Below are 15,210 nucleotides of genomic sequence, written 5' to 3'. Positions count from 1 at the left end.
ATTTCGTAAGGGGAGGGCCCTCTGCGTACAGCAGGGGAATTTTTTTATTCTTTTTTAAATTTTTTTTAAACGAACCAAAGCTAAAAGTGTTCAGAACGGTTAGTTGAGTGATTTATCAAAAACACTCATGTGGTGATTAATAAATGTAGGATGCGACCCGGAGGACCCCAATAAGAGATTTTAATTATTGCTTTTGTTAATTGTCACCACAGAAGAGGCAGAAACACTACTGTGATGGTCCCACAGGTCTGTTTGCCTCTTCTCTAAAGGTCACAAAAAATCTGAGGAATTCACCAGTCTTTTATCAGGGGAAAATGGCAGGCTGTTGAAGCACACTTGGCTCGTTCACAGACAAAGCATGTTAAAAACAACAGCAACAAAACGCTAATAAAAGTGATCATAGGTATCTGCCACGGTAAGTTACAGTGGCAATATATCAACATTCCGAGGGACAGATTGACATGATCAAGGCCACCGGGGAACATGAAGGCAGTGTTGGTCCTTCTTCCAGTGACACCCCAACGAATCCTGGGTAAAAAAAAAAAAAAAAAAAAAACATGGCTGCACGGGCCCGCGTGACCACTGAATCGTCACTTCAATGAAGGGCACGCGACAACAAGAGGCGTGTCCCCAGACGTGCATCCCCGGGCGCGATCGCGATGCGACGGCACGGGTGACCGAGACTCCCGGCACGGCGCGCAAGTCACCTCCGACTCTCCCTCCCTCTTCCCCTCCCTCTCCGAAGAGAAATTCGCGGCACGTTCGGCATAAATGTATCGCAGCATCAGAGAGACCGTGAAAGGAAGCAGCGCAGCGCAGAGGCCTGGGGCATGGGTTTAGTCACTGTCAAAACATCTTCAGCCATTTTAATTAGAGGACCAAAGTGTGTTCTGGGGCTCCAGAACATTTGCTTTCATGTAATTGCACTTCACTCATCGTTTTTACCCTTTTTTCATCCCTCTTGCTTTCAAATTCAATCATTCTTTTTTTCCAATAGGGAATCTGAATATATTTGAATATGTTTTTTTTTTCTTTTCGGAAACTTTCATTAAATATGTTTAAGAGCAGCGACAGCTCTGTTATATGTAAACCAGCTATGAACAGTGATTCCATGACTGGCAAGGTATGTGCTGAAACAGTGTAGAGACACAGCATACTCACAGACTCACACGCACGTGCACCCTTCCACAATGAAAAACAATAAAAACAGTGAGCCAAAGAGGCAGCAGGCCTTGGAGGGGAGTTCTCTCAGCACCACATGCGACAGGTCAGCGGTCACCGCAGCAACGAAGCAGGGTCCACAACCAGACGGCGTGGGGGGTTGCAGGGACAAGCAGCCGCGGGGCTCTGGGAATCACTCACCAGACTCTGGGCTACACAAACACTTCAACTGTCTGGGGCCATGTGACCCAACACTCCCCCTCTGAACCCCTAACCCCCAACCCCCAACTCCCATCTCTATGGTACCCCAAAAGCCTGTCCCCCCTCCTCCTCCTCCTGTTTCCCTCCTGCCATGGCAGCATGTCTGGGGTACAGGGGCTGTTGGCCCTTTCCTCGTCCCTTCCCTTCTCAGCCACACCTCCGCAGCCGGCTCCTCTTCTCCATCTTTCTGTCAACGGCGCATACAGGTGCTCGTTATTTTCCTTCCTTGTGCCTGACCTCGGCTATCTGTGGAACAGTAAACATTTCACAAAGCTTTCAGGCTATGAAGCTGGACTGACTCACTAGCGGGGAAAGGATGGGGGGGGGGTGGTGCACAGGGGGGTGGATAAAAGGGAAAAGACAAGAGAGGGAGAGAGAGACAGGCAAGAGGGTAGGAGGGGCGCACAGGTCTCAGGAGGAAGTGAGACCGCTTTAGAAAGACAGGAAGATACTTGCGGGAGTGCGACCCCCAGCCACCAGGAGACCTTTCCAACACACAGCCCTCTTCACAGTCAGGGATTCATGGAGCGTGGAGAGAGAGAGAGAGAGAGAGCGAAAGAGAGGGGGGGAGGAGGGAGATACAGCTCTTGGGATAACAAATAAAGAGAGAAATAAGAGGCAGGAGAGGACAGGAACGTGGGGCTGTGAAGCAGATGATGAGGGCTTGAGTCATTGAGAACCTGCTGCTGTGAAAATGCCGACCTCACTGGAGGCACGCTCTTGGCAGAGTTTCCACTCAAGCTCACCACTGCCAGAATCTTGCACTCCCTCTCTCTCTCTCTCTCTCTCTCTCTCTCTCCCTCTCTCTTTCTGTCTCCCGATCTTTTTTTGAACCACTGCAGAGAGCCTTCACAACACTCCAAGTGGCACATTCATCTGTACTCTACTGACACCAATCTACTCTGGACATACTCGATCAAGGGCCTGCGACCAACAGCTCAGCTTCCGCTGTGTTCGGTCAACCTGCACCATCAGCATGAAATTTGTTGTCGGAGACACTGACAAGTATTGGCTGTCAGTGATGAACTTTTACTCATCATTTCTGACTGGACGGAAGGGAATGTGAAGAATCTAACAATACTCTATGTTTATGTCTATGTCTCTATGTCTATGTCTCTATGTCTATGTCTATCTAAATCTACAACGCAGACGTGCCCTCCATGTACCAACATCAGAACCATTTCTTGAAGATTAAGCAGGAATTATGGAATTATGGAACTTTCAAGAGGGGAAGTTCTAAACCGTAAGGAAAGCAAAGCGATGGATAACTGTTCCAATGATTGTTCCAATAATCAATTATTCTTATTATAATGAAAAAGCGAAAGAAAAAGAAGGAGAAGAAATAGTTTCACAGACACCCTTATTAAGAGTATACTGGCAGTGGCTTATGTTGGAATCGAGCACGCACCCTTCAGTTCTCAAGCCTGTCTCCAAAGCCACTATGCCACAGGGTTGTCTCGGCCCACACCAGCGCTGTTTGTGTCCTCTCCATTTCATTTCCTTCCAGTCATTTAACTGGATTCATCATATCCAGACTCCTTGGCTGAGGAAGTCTATTGATTTTGGCTTGTTTTTTTGCAGAAAGACAGAGAGCAGTGGGCTGTTTTTTTTTCTCCAAATGTTTGGTTGCATTAATACTAAGCAGCGTCTGAACCCCTGAAAGCCCGGCCGATTTAATTCCAGTGATCAGATCAAGCCCTCTTCTGAGCACAGAGATAAACATCGGTGCAAGGTCCGCACAAACTTTCTTAACATACAGCGTGAGCAGCCCAGAGCACACTAACGCTGCGAAACACATGTTCCCACTTAGGAATATTTTGGCAGTGGCGTAAATCTGCAGAAATGACACCCTTGCCCACAGCCTCCAGTGGGCCCTCATGTTCACTATGCCAGAACCACCACACGCAGGGGAATCTAAACCAGGCCAAATTCTTTCACAGTACTGAGAAAGTGCAGATGCCCACTTGCAAAAAAAAAAAAAAAAACACCGCCCAAAAAATAAGGAGTAGCTGTATTGTACTTGATGCGGTTGTCTGGCACAAAATGGCTGACGCGCTTCGTCTGATTGTATTCTACACATCGGTGGTGGCTGAGGTGATGCGGGGCATGACACTGTATTTTTGAGATCTGCAAAAGGTGCTATATGGGTGCAATCTGTTTGTATATAAATGCAAATCGATTTCTTGATTTGTTTTACAGCTGTGCTCTAATCATGTATTTATGGCAGAAATGTTGGAAGCCAACATACAGTATCACAACTTAGCTAGAGAAAAAAAAACACACACGCGCACACATGCACACACACACACACACACACACACACACAAAGCGACACCTAAACAGCTGAACATCACGCGCACCCCGACTGGCCTTAGGGTCGTCCATCAAGAAGAAAAGACACAAAAAAGGGCGTATGAATTATGCAGGGTGCAGGGAGAGGGAAAGAGAACAGACATATGCAGAGAGGGAGAGGGAGGGAAACGGGGGGGGGGGGGGGGGAGGCTTGTATAGACAAGAAGGCTTGATCAACAGGAGAAGAAAAGCTCCATTACACTGAAGGATGCCCGGGGCCAGCTCCACTGCAGTACCGAGCCGTGCGGCCGCAGCTCCACAGTCAATAACGACACAGGGACACAGCCCCTGACATTTACACAAACACCGAGGCCCACTGGCCACCCAGGAAAACAAACCACCCTAACACATGCTCTTCAAAGGGCTGCAACTCGGGGGCTTATGTAACTTTCAAAGGCAGAGAACATGAACATGTCTACAGGAAAAGTACAGTATGGAATGGAACCAGAGTGTGTCAGGGAGTTTTTTGTTGAGGGGGGGTGAAATAAACCAAAAAGCGGCAGCACGTTGAAAAAGGACACACGTCTCCATTGTCATCTCCCGCTGGTCCTCCAAAGCGCTTTGGTGTGTCTTTTGCTGTGTCCGGCCAACAGGCGGCGGTGACAAAACGTGCGTTGTAAAATAAAATGGAAAAAAAAAAGTTCCGGAAAATATCTGCAAACCTCCATGGTTTGTTTTGCTTTTTTAGCGTGTGCGCGCAAGTTCCATTAGCCCTTTTGAGAGTCCTAATGTGGATAATGTTCCCATCAGCAGGCATCTAAGTGCCGTGCTGCATTTATGACCCCCCCCCCCCCACACTCCACCCCCACCCACCCCCCACCAGAGCATGTGGTGGCCACCGACTTCCAAACGCTTCCCTTTGAGGTGCGGCCACCGCCTTTTAGTCAGGCCCAAAAGATAGCGTGGCCAATCTGAAAGACGAGATTCATCGCCGCCTCTGCTTTCCAAAGAGCATCCAATAAGGGGAAAGGAAAAAAAAGAATACTCTGATCATAAAAGACAGCAAATAACTTTTAAGGCCTATTAGAAGTAAGCCATTTGGGAAGTTTTTAAACACACACACACGAACACACACAGACCCTCGCACAGAAACATGTCAGTGCTGGCTGGTGAGCTGCAAACAGGGGAGGCAGACAGCTTACCTTTATTTGATACTTATTCTTAGACGTATTCATATTTTAATAATCATTTCAGTCACAGTAAGCCCAGTCTCTTTGTTAAATTCTTTAATGTTATGTCCAAAAAAGTACAATGATTTATTTCAGACAAAATTTGTCCAAAGGAGTTAGCTCCTGACAAGCAATACTGTATATGTGCCACTAATAACAATTAAGTTGCAGTTTCAGACAAATCTGATGGGCCTGCGTTACAGTACAGTAAGTGTCCTTTCCCTTCAACTGCTGAAGAAATGACAGCACAGGGATTAAAGGATTTAAGGTCAGGAACAGTGGAAGTCCTGTTCTCACTAAGAAACCTCTTTAGTTATCACCTTCCACAACCTGCTGCCCAAGATTGAAAAAAAAAAACTGCTGCCATTTTCTAATGACTTCCACACGATAACCACAACACCTTCGTTGTGTGCATTCTTTTCGCGCTGTATCCATCCCTCTCCTTTTCCTGCAGCTCCAGGGGGGCACACTGTAGAGCCGGCGTTGGGCATCAGACTCAGCGTTCGGCCAGGGCAGGAAGAACAAAGCGCCATGTGATGTCCGCCGGAGCCGAGGGGGAACTTCAATTCGCGTCGCACTGCCGCGAGCCGTGGCTAAAGCCCGTTTCGAACCGGCATTAAGAAAAGTGGGGGGTGGGGGAGGCTTTCAGGTGCACCAGACTTTTCATCTCATGACAAATGCATGCCCTGCTGCTCTCGCTTGATGTGCGCCCAGCCACGGAGGAGCCTGGAGACTGAAGTGCGAGGAGCTTATGAGAGGGGTCGGGGCGAGCGGGAGAGGGGACACGGGAGCAGGCCGTCACGCGCTGTACTCTCGCAGGCTGAAAGGAACGGCCAAACCCACATCACAGTTTAAAAAAAAAAAAAAAGATAAAGAACCTAAGGGCATGGATGGGGCGCTGAGGGGAGGTGGATGGGTCATGACAAATCCTCAGCTGGTTTTCACATGAAGCGGCGACGGGAGGGGATCGATGAATCTGACCTCTTGTCCAAACCGGCGAGCCGCGCCGCGTCCCGAGCCGGGGTGGGGGTTGGGAAGGCGTTCACACGCAGCCCCCCGACGTTAGACGCAACAGAGTTTATTTCAAGCTCACAGCACCTCTGGAGAAATGACCAGTGGGCTCGAAAAACACATGTGACACCCTGCTTGTGAAGAAAACCCATTCAGTGTGACCCTTCAGCGCTTGGGAGGGAAGAGAACAGGCACAAAAAGCCAGTGTTTCCAAACTCATCCTCAGCCATGGCTATTTTTTCCGCTTCACATTTGGCGTGTTGGTATAAATAATTTGGTCAGGTGTTAAAAGTTCAGTGGCACACAGATAGCCTCTCGCATTTTTTCCGGGTTATGTTGTTAGATGTTCAATTGCTCTGTGTTCGCTTTTTTTTTCCCCCTCTTTTTAAAGTAAAACCTAGCAGGAATGCAAGACTGCATACCAAAAGAAAAGATAATGCATTAATCTAAACGGTCCATAAATGTGCCACTGGTTGAAGCAGAGCCCTATAAATCTCTTGCATTCTTTCTGCTAAAGAAGTATTCTCTTAAATTCTGCAAAATATAGATTTTTTTAGCCTACCTAAATAAAGCAAAAAAACAACCATACCAACATCAAGATTTCCAAATAGAAACACAGCCTTGGAAAATACACAGACAGCAGTTCACCCCTGCAGAGAAGTACCCTCTCATAAACATTTTAGTTTAGAGTCTGTAGCCAAGGCCCGATGACTCTGACATATGCGTCTGGAGCATGTGGCATTCAAAGGGTGAGAATATAACCGTATACTGATCTTATGGGCAGTAATGAATACCACTCGTTATGAGCAGGCGACAAGACTGAACTGGCATCGGACTACACAGTGAAAGTATAATGAGAGAAAGGGAGGGGAGAGAGAGAGAGGGAAGGAAAGGAAGACCATGCAAAAGAAAAAACAATTCAGTCAATTAATCAATCATTCACTGAGTACATCAAACAGTCAATCAATCAGCTGGGGATGAAAGTAGAATTAAGTCAATGAGGATGGTGAGCCAGCCAGGAGGACTGCGGGGCGAATGACAAGCGAAGCCCAGAGGCTGTGTCTCACATCACGGTTACTCTTGAGTGATTTATTCATGCAGAGCAAGAAAGATGACTCAAAGAGACTTTCCGACCCTATGCGTTGTTGATATTAAATATTTTAAATGACCTCTGTGCAGCTAAGACCAGCTCCAACACACCCAAGTCATTCCCATTAACAGGAAGAGACAAGCTCATCTAAAAAACCTGTGATCACAAACACCCTGCACCCTTACAGCTGCCTGCCACACAAACCAAGAGCAATACTGAATGTGCTCTTGTGGTTCCAAAGCCATCTGTAATGCGCTCTTTCCTTTTAATGTGGATGGGAGAAAAAAAAAGCCAGTTAAAACCTAAATGTAACATTTACCATCAATAATGTACAGTAAGATGGATGCTGTGCAGGTCTGGCCCAGGCAGATGGTGCTCACCCTAATTCTTCATCTCTGAGCCTCCCTGTACCAGATTCCAGTCCCCAAGATAATTTAATGCAAGCGCTCTAATCTATACCATGCCATCACAGGCTAGTCCACGCCCTGCACTGAGAATGCTGCCAGCACTGGCTAGAAAGTGAAGGTAAACACGAACCGCACTGTAATGTTTCCCCATTTGTGATTTGCTAAGTGAATTTGAATAGTCTTCACAATTTGCGCAATACATGTTGACATGGCACATATGGAAAATGCCCCTTAACTCCAACCTCAAAAAAAAAAAAAGTCAGCTGGTCAGCCTAAACAATCATTCACCTTGTTATCGTCAAGACAACAGGTTTAACCAAGTCAGCATGATCACATCTAAAGGGAAACTTTTTTTCCCTCCTCACAAGATGGTTACACAAGTACAAGTGATGTGAGAAAACATTAATTAAAGCACTGTATCTGCAAGCTCTTGTATGCAGCTGAAGCCAATAAATCAGGTTTAAACAAGGCAGGGCCTGGGACCTCAGAGCTTGCTGGAACATTACCTGCGTACCGTGCCAAAAATGTGTCCCGGGCCCTATAGAAACGACCGCCTATAAGAGGAACCACGGAACTGAGGGCATTGGGGGTGGGTTGGGGGGGTGGACTAAGAGTTATTTCCATGAGGTCATCTGGTTTCAGGGAACATATCTGAGATGCTTACCTCAGGTGCCCGGAACACAAACACCACAGCATTTTTTTTAAAACTGCAGGGTGGGACATTCAGTGCAATGACTCAGACGGCGCTTTGGTGAAACTTAATTGAACAATAAAGGTAAAGCCTTATCCAAGAAGGTGAACCAATCGCACTGTCCTTTCGGAGATGTACTATTTAGTTGTTGTCACTTACTTATTTATTTATTTTTTAGGAGCAAAGCGTGAGGATACCAATGAAAGTGGGACATGTCCCACAGGTGACAGCTGGATTTACATGCAGACAGCTGGGGGGGACACCAGACAAACCCACTGAGCGATCTCTACAGGTGGGCGAAGGGGTGTCACAAATTTACACTGCAAGAAAACGTCGGTGGGGTGGCACACATATGGCAGGCTTAGGTTACGGTTCTGGAGTGGCCAATGTCAGGCCAGCAGTCAGCTGAGCGCTTTGGTCACGCAGCTGTGGTGTGCCAATTCAGCAACAGTGACTTGCACTCTCATTGGAGCCTCTGACAGAGACCGTTTCATTGCACTGACGGAACCTGGGGCCTATGAGCCGAGGGGTGGTTTCTTCATTTGAACGGTTTTACTTTATTAAACGAGGGTTGTACTTCACGCTACCCGTGGCCCCGTTCCTGTTACCAGCTGCTTTGTCAAGGAGCTTCACATCCAGACAAAGTAGCTTTATTTGAGCCTGTCCTGTTCATTTGTGGTAAAACATGGCGTGTGAATGTACAGTCTGATAGACTTTCTGAAAGCTAATGAAACAGCACCTCTAAGCTCAGAGAGACTGAATAGTGCAGCAGCACAGAATAATGTGTGAGCCACTACAACAGGTAATCAAGTTCAAGTCAGAGAAAGCAGCACTTAACAGCAAGTGAACCGAAATGATGTCCAGCATCAGTGTTTTTTCACCCCTTCATACCACATGTGTAACGGGAGTTGGGTCAAAATAAATGCTCCTGATATCTTCTTCCGCACCTCAGTTAGGGGTTACCTAAAGTCCACAAGTGGCCACTCGCCTGCCCCGAGGGACACTGCGTATATCCCCTGTGACATGGATGAAACCACACATGTGCCCCCCCCCCCCCCCCCGCTTCCCTCGACACCTATGTGTCTCACACCGCCTTTTCATGCACGGCAGCTACCTGTCATGCCGAGAGACCACTCCCGTTGCAGCTGGGACGTGTCAGGCCAAACGCTTGAGAAGCAGCTGCAGGATTGACAGCTTCTCGGAAACGTGGGACTTGGGCGGAGGTCAGCGACCCGAGCTTCACTGTCAGTGCAGCATTCTAGGAACATGAGGCCAGGGCCCAGACGGCGACCTGAGCCTCGGGGAGGGTCAAAGAGTCACCTCATACCAGAGGCATCCCTATGATGTGACTACTTCAGCTGTGGCCAGAGCTTTGAGTCAGCAGTGGCGTCTGGCCAGCGCTTTAACTCCGCACTGGCGCAACGATGCAAAACACTTTCCCTCTCTGCTTGAGAGCGGGGACAGTGATAAATAAATATGTGAGAAAGGCTGGAAGAAAACACGCGGGTGCTGTGAGCTTCACCCACTAAGAGGGAGGAGGCAACGGCTGACAGTTTTTTTTTTTGGGAAGTGGTGGCTCTAGTGGGGGAAGAAAGACAGAGAACCGGCTCTATGAAAACAGGTTTGTCGGGAGGCAGGAGCACGAGGCCGCAAAGTTCACAAGATGCTTTTGAAGGAAATAAAAGCAGGGGGGGTGGCATTTTGGGAAAGGCAAGGAGAGGAAAATCAAAACAACACACACGCACACGCATGCTCACACACCCTCACACGCACACACACACACACACACACACACACATGAAAAGTGGTGGGTAGCGTCAGTCATGGCACCCTTTCCTGGAGGGTGCTAGATTACATTTCCACAACAGCTGCTCCCTTTGTCTGCTTTCAGCGAAGCCAAAAAACGCGCCTAAAATTTCATTTAATCTGCTGAAAAACCCGAGTGTCGGGCACTTAAATGGCAGCTAAAAGCGCCACTCTCAGATAACTGACTGACACTTACTAATAATAGCCTCGGCAACAGAAGAACCCGGGCGGACATTTTGTGTAACCAAAGAGGAAACCGGTGCCTGGGAACGAGCCGCGTTGGCCAGTCCCAGCTCCTCATGGTGGCTGCGAGGCACAGACGGACCCTGGCCCACCCGCCCTCTTGTGTGATTAGCCCTCACTAATACCACAAGTGACCCTTCCTTTCTTTCAAGCCACCGCCGCTATGCAACAATAGCTTTGGGGGCTTTTTGTTCACGGGGTGGGTGTTGGGGGGGGGGGGGGGGGGGGGGGGCTAGATAAAGACTGGAATGCCACCCTTCTCCTGCACCCTCCTCCCCCTCTCCTTCCAGCTCCCTGTAACTGCAATCTCTCGTTCTCGCTTTCGCTCGCAGTCGTCTACGCCTGGCTCCTTGGCAGTTAAGGCCCGGCAGCGGAGGGGGTGTGGGGTTTGGGGTGAGTGGTGTGTGTGTGTGTGCGTTTTTTTTTTTTTTTGGGGGGGGTGGTTTCAGGACAGGTTAGGCAGGCTGCTGTGAAAATATCATGCCATTACACATGGTCCCAACACGTCAAAAGTGCAATCTGAGAAAGGGCCCGGCAGGGAGAAGCTTTGCCCAAAGCAAAGACACACAGCAGCAGAGTGTGCTGAGTGTGCTGGTGCCAAGCCTGGGAGAAGTCTGCCCGGTGAGAGGGTTTTTTCAGCAAATAACCAATGGGAAAAAAAGAACTTTCCACCACACCAGCTGTGTGTTCGTTAGCATTACACTACCTGCTTTACTTTGTTTAGTTTCTGACATTTGGTGGCTGCGAAGGAGAAATCACTGTTGATGTACTTAGTAGACAGAGCTCTCCTGTCTCATCTAGTGGTTTACAACAGACTATGATTTAATGGGTGCTCAAACAAATAAAGAACAGGAGCACTGTGCGAGTTTAATACAGATTTACCATTAAAAGTTGCTGACGTTTGAATGATACAAAACATTACAATGCTACAACGCACCCATCACTCAGAGGGTTGTGCTTATCACTGTCTCGTCAGCACCTCACGGTTTCTTATATTAAAAACACAACCTTGTTCTACACATTTCTGATATCCTATCCTACAAGTAACTTCTATCAACCACTCCCACGATAAAATTGCACTTAATCTTTGCATGAATTCAAGTGAGCCCAATATGTGTTGATTTGCATGCCGTTTTTTTATTATTAGTATTATTATAAATGACTTACTAGTTTAATTGGTTGATTTTAGTAAGTAGAGCCCTCTTTAAAGAGCGAGTATCAGGCTAACGATAAAGACGAGCTCTGAGGACCTGTGAAGGAGTGGATAAAGACACTGTGCAGCAGTCAGGCCTCAGCTTCAGGCCTGTGAACACATTGTACAGCACATGTCCAAAACAGTTTAGGCAGACAGGCGCAGAAAGGGAGAGAGAGGCCGTGAGCCGCGTCTCCAGAGCACAGGAGAGGGGAAAGAGGGCCCCTCCGACCCTCAGATAATGACATGACAGGAACAGGGGGGTGGTGGGGGGAGGAGGGGCAGAGGGCGGCACAGCCGGCCGAGGGAGATTTCTTCCTCTAAATGTTTGCGAGGGACAGATACACCCCCCTCCCACATAGCCCAGTTCCCGGCCCAACAAATCATAATGTGCTATCTACCCAAATACAGTGTCTTTACTGATCTTTTATTTAAGACCCCTCTGCCTTACGTCCGGTGTGGGCATAAGAGGTGAGTTACTAGGTTGTGCCCAGAAAATAAGGGGGGGGGGGTTCAAGGGAAAGGAATAATATGAATGTTGTTGCATTGGGACAACTAAGGGGTAGCTATATGAGAAAGTGAAACTCATGGAAATGTTCTGTTTCTCTCATTTATAAACCCACTTAGTGACTTTCATTGGCATGTCCAAACACTTTTCCTGCAGTTCACTTCAAGCAGTTTTTTTTTTTTTTTTTCATGTTCAAACTGAAAACTGTGGCAAATGATCACTGACAGATGACCCATCCAAGATTTTCCAGAAAACCCCTAAGTCATCTGCACTCTCTACATCACTCGCGAGGAGTCCTGCAAACGCTCAACAGGGTTGCTTAGTCCATTCACTCGCACATATTTCGCTCCACGCGATTGCTGGCTCACAACGGGCCAAGTTTTGCTGGCCGCATGCATTTGGTTGCCCTGCTGCCCCCCCCCAACAGTTCAGATATTTATAGAATTGGAGAAGTGAGTGGTGTTGGTGTAATAGTGTTGGCCACCCACGCACTCACACAAACCTCCTCTTGCAACAACAGGGCAGCATTGCGGCCGGGCCTGAGCGCCCCTGTTAAGCAAATTAACCTTTTATTATTATTTATTTATTTATTTATTTTTTACCCCCAAACCCCCCCGCTACACGCACACCATTCAAAAGTGACACTTTCTCTGGACCCTGTGGTTGGTTCCAAAGCACTGACAGACGATAAGAGACAAATCACAGGCCTATTACTGGCAATCTGCCCTTCAGACTTGGCAGGTTCCAGTCACAAGGGGGGGGGGGGGGGGAGTGGCGCACGCACGATGGAGGCAAAATCAAAAATGTGGTGGAGCACACGGCAACCAGAGTTGCAATGCCGAGCCGCCTGCATATGCGTGCATGTCATTCAGCCGTGCCTGCACTCCAGCTCGCTCGTTTCTATTCAGGGCTGAGTTCGCTTGCTGTAGGAAATTCTTCCAGTTCATCAAAAAGCAATAATTATTCGAAGCAGTACTGCCAGTGCCATTATGAAAATGAATACTATTAACAACGGTATTATGAGTGGCTGCTCCTTGTCAAGTGTGTCAATTTTCGAATGCTGCTGAATGCCGTGTTATTAAAAAAAAAGCACAAGTATTTGTGTAAACTTACAACTGGTAGTTCAGCGGTCACGGTTAACATCTCTTACAGATCAATTAATCCCACTGGCAGCCAAACACCTCTTCAGAGGCAACTGTTCTGCCCAGTTTTCATCCAAAACTCATTCTCTACATTTTACAAAAACATCAAACACAAGGAGAAACAACCACACAGAACAAAAAAAAATGCCTCTGTACACTTTAGAAAAACATAGCCCATGACAAGTATACTGAAAATATACCAAAATTCCAGCTATCTTTTGAAAGAAAAAAAAAAAACAACTGAAGTTTGATTCCACTGGACTGGCACGGCAGGCCCCAGCCTTGTGAAGTCAAAGCAGATGAAAAAACACAGACACAAAAATACAATTTTACAATACAATCCCACAAAATACAATTTTCTTTCCTTACCGTTATGCTAAGAAAAAGAAACACTGTGGTCAAGAATATGGGCTTGGTACGCAGTGGTTACAGGTGAGGGAGGGCTCTGTCACTGTACCACTGACCACTTAACAATATCCCCGAATAGCTTCAACATCCACCCACCAGCATCGGTAACCATGTATCTACACGATGTATCATTTGCCAAACACTAAACACATAAATAATGCAATATTCTATGTGTGCCTGTGCGTGTGTGTGTGTAAAAATATAAATACAAATAAAAGCACACATATATATTTAAAATGTGTCAGTGAGAGAGAGAGAGAGAGAGAGAGAGAGAGAGAGACCGAGAGAAGGAAAGATGAAAGGAGTAGAGACAATAGAGATTAGCCAGTCCTTTGGACTGGAGGGCAGAGAGGGGCACAGGGGAATTCACCTCTCAGCTGCAAACACCGTGATGCCTGGTCAAGTATAAAGGTGTATTTGTTCGGTAACAAGGGTATTTGCTGCAACAAAAAGGCCACAAAAAAAAAAAAAAAACAGAAGAGAAACACATGCTGCAGCTGAATTCCCCATGGTCACTAAAAGTCAACCATGTGAAACGTCAGAGCAGCTTCCTGTCTGCAGTGAACCTGCATACATCTCCAGCCCAAAGACAAACAAAGGCAAAGGCCAGGGGAAACACTGCGACTCGCACGGGCAACGGCACTTCTGACTGGTATCAAAATCCGCTTAAACAAACTGCCCAGATGCATGTATCATTAGGGGCTGAACAAAGTTGTTGAATGAAGTCAGAAGAGAGGGAGGCAACAGAATCAAGTAACAATGTTTCAACAACAATTTCACATTTCTGTTATTTTTCTTTTTCTTTACTCAACATTTTTAATTAATTTCAGTGATTTCTGTAAAGAAACAACAGTAGCATGAGCTCAAAAATAGCTGGCTTAACTGAATGAAATAAAAAAAGAACCAAATACTGTACACAAAAAAGGCAGAATTTTCAATGGTCTTTGTTGACTTGTGTGAACTAATTTTCTTAAAGACTCATTATAGTTTGAAGGAGACGAGGAAGGAAAAAAAAAAAACAGCACCGTTGGTGTCGGTTTCAGGGCTTTCAACTCGCTGCTGGCACGGAAAGTCGTTTCAGTGACCAGTTGGCCTTTAATGATAGGAAAGAGTCTAGGATCACTCGCACCGCCGTGTTCAATGAAAGGGCGCAGCAGATGGGAGAGGGGAGCCGCGATCGCCGGTCCCGCCACAGCACAGGTTTCCACAGCTACACACTCAGGTCACCCAGACGCAGCCGCGCCCAGTAACCTGCGCGGGCCGCCGATAGGGCGGCTCGGCGAGGCCTTTACAGCTCCTGTTAAGAAGGCCATAAAGTCTGCGAAGGATCTCATAGTCCGGAGAGGCGGTCGCGCTACCACAACATGGCACAGCTTATCGAATCGGTGTAATGCGTTTAACAGAGGGGGTCATAAAAGAAGAATGCTGTAAAGAGAAAAAAAAACACACCTTACAGGGGCTTCTCAGGCCAGGAAAACCTGAACTGTAAAACATCCACACGAGAAAGCAGACTGGCGCACTGAGCCTGCAGCCCAGGCAGAGGCCATAACTCTCCATTCAGCAGGGAACGGCACACACGCACACACAAAAGAGAGATTCAACAGCGTCGGGTATTAATTCAATTTTTTTTTAATGATTATTTCACAGATGGCCTTACCCTTTGCGAGACGTCCTGAGCGTTAACTGGAACAAGTGCAGAGCGCATTTAGCGAACACGCGGGCGCATTTACGGACAGTAGCACAAATTACAGCTCCTTTAATTGAATAAC

General features: G+C 47.3%; 1 protein-coding gene across 1 annotated transcript in view; it reads right to left on the bottom strand.

Annotated features, from left to right (window-relative positions):
* LOC118790746 (B-cell lymphoma/leukemia 11A-like) overlaps nucleotides 1-15,210 on the bottom strand; it is a 51,612-nt gene that overhangs the window by 11,668 nt on the left and 24,734 nt on the right. The gene's annotated exons all lie outside the window — the stretch shown is intronic.

Source organism: Megalops cyprinoides, chromosome 1 (assembly GCF_013368585.1).
Source record: "Megalops cyprinoides isolate fMegCyp1 chromosome 1, fMegCyp1.pri, whole genome shotgun sequence".
NCBI lineage: Eukaryota > Metazoa > Chordata > Actinopteri > Elopiformes > Megalopidae > Megalops > Megalops cyprinoides.
This window is presented reverse-complemented; position numbering and strand designations above follow the sequence as displayed.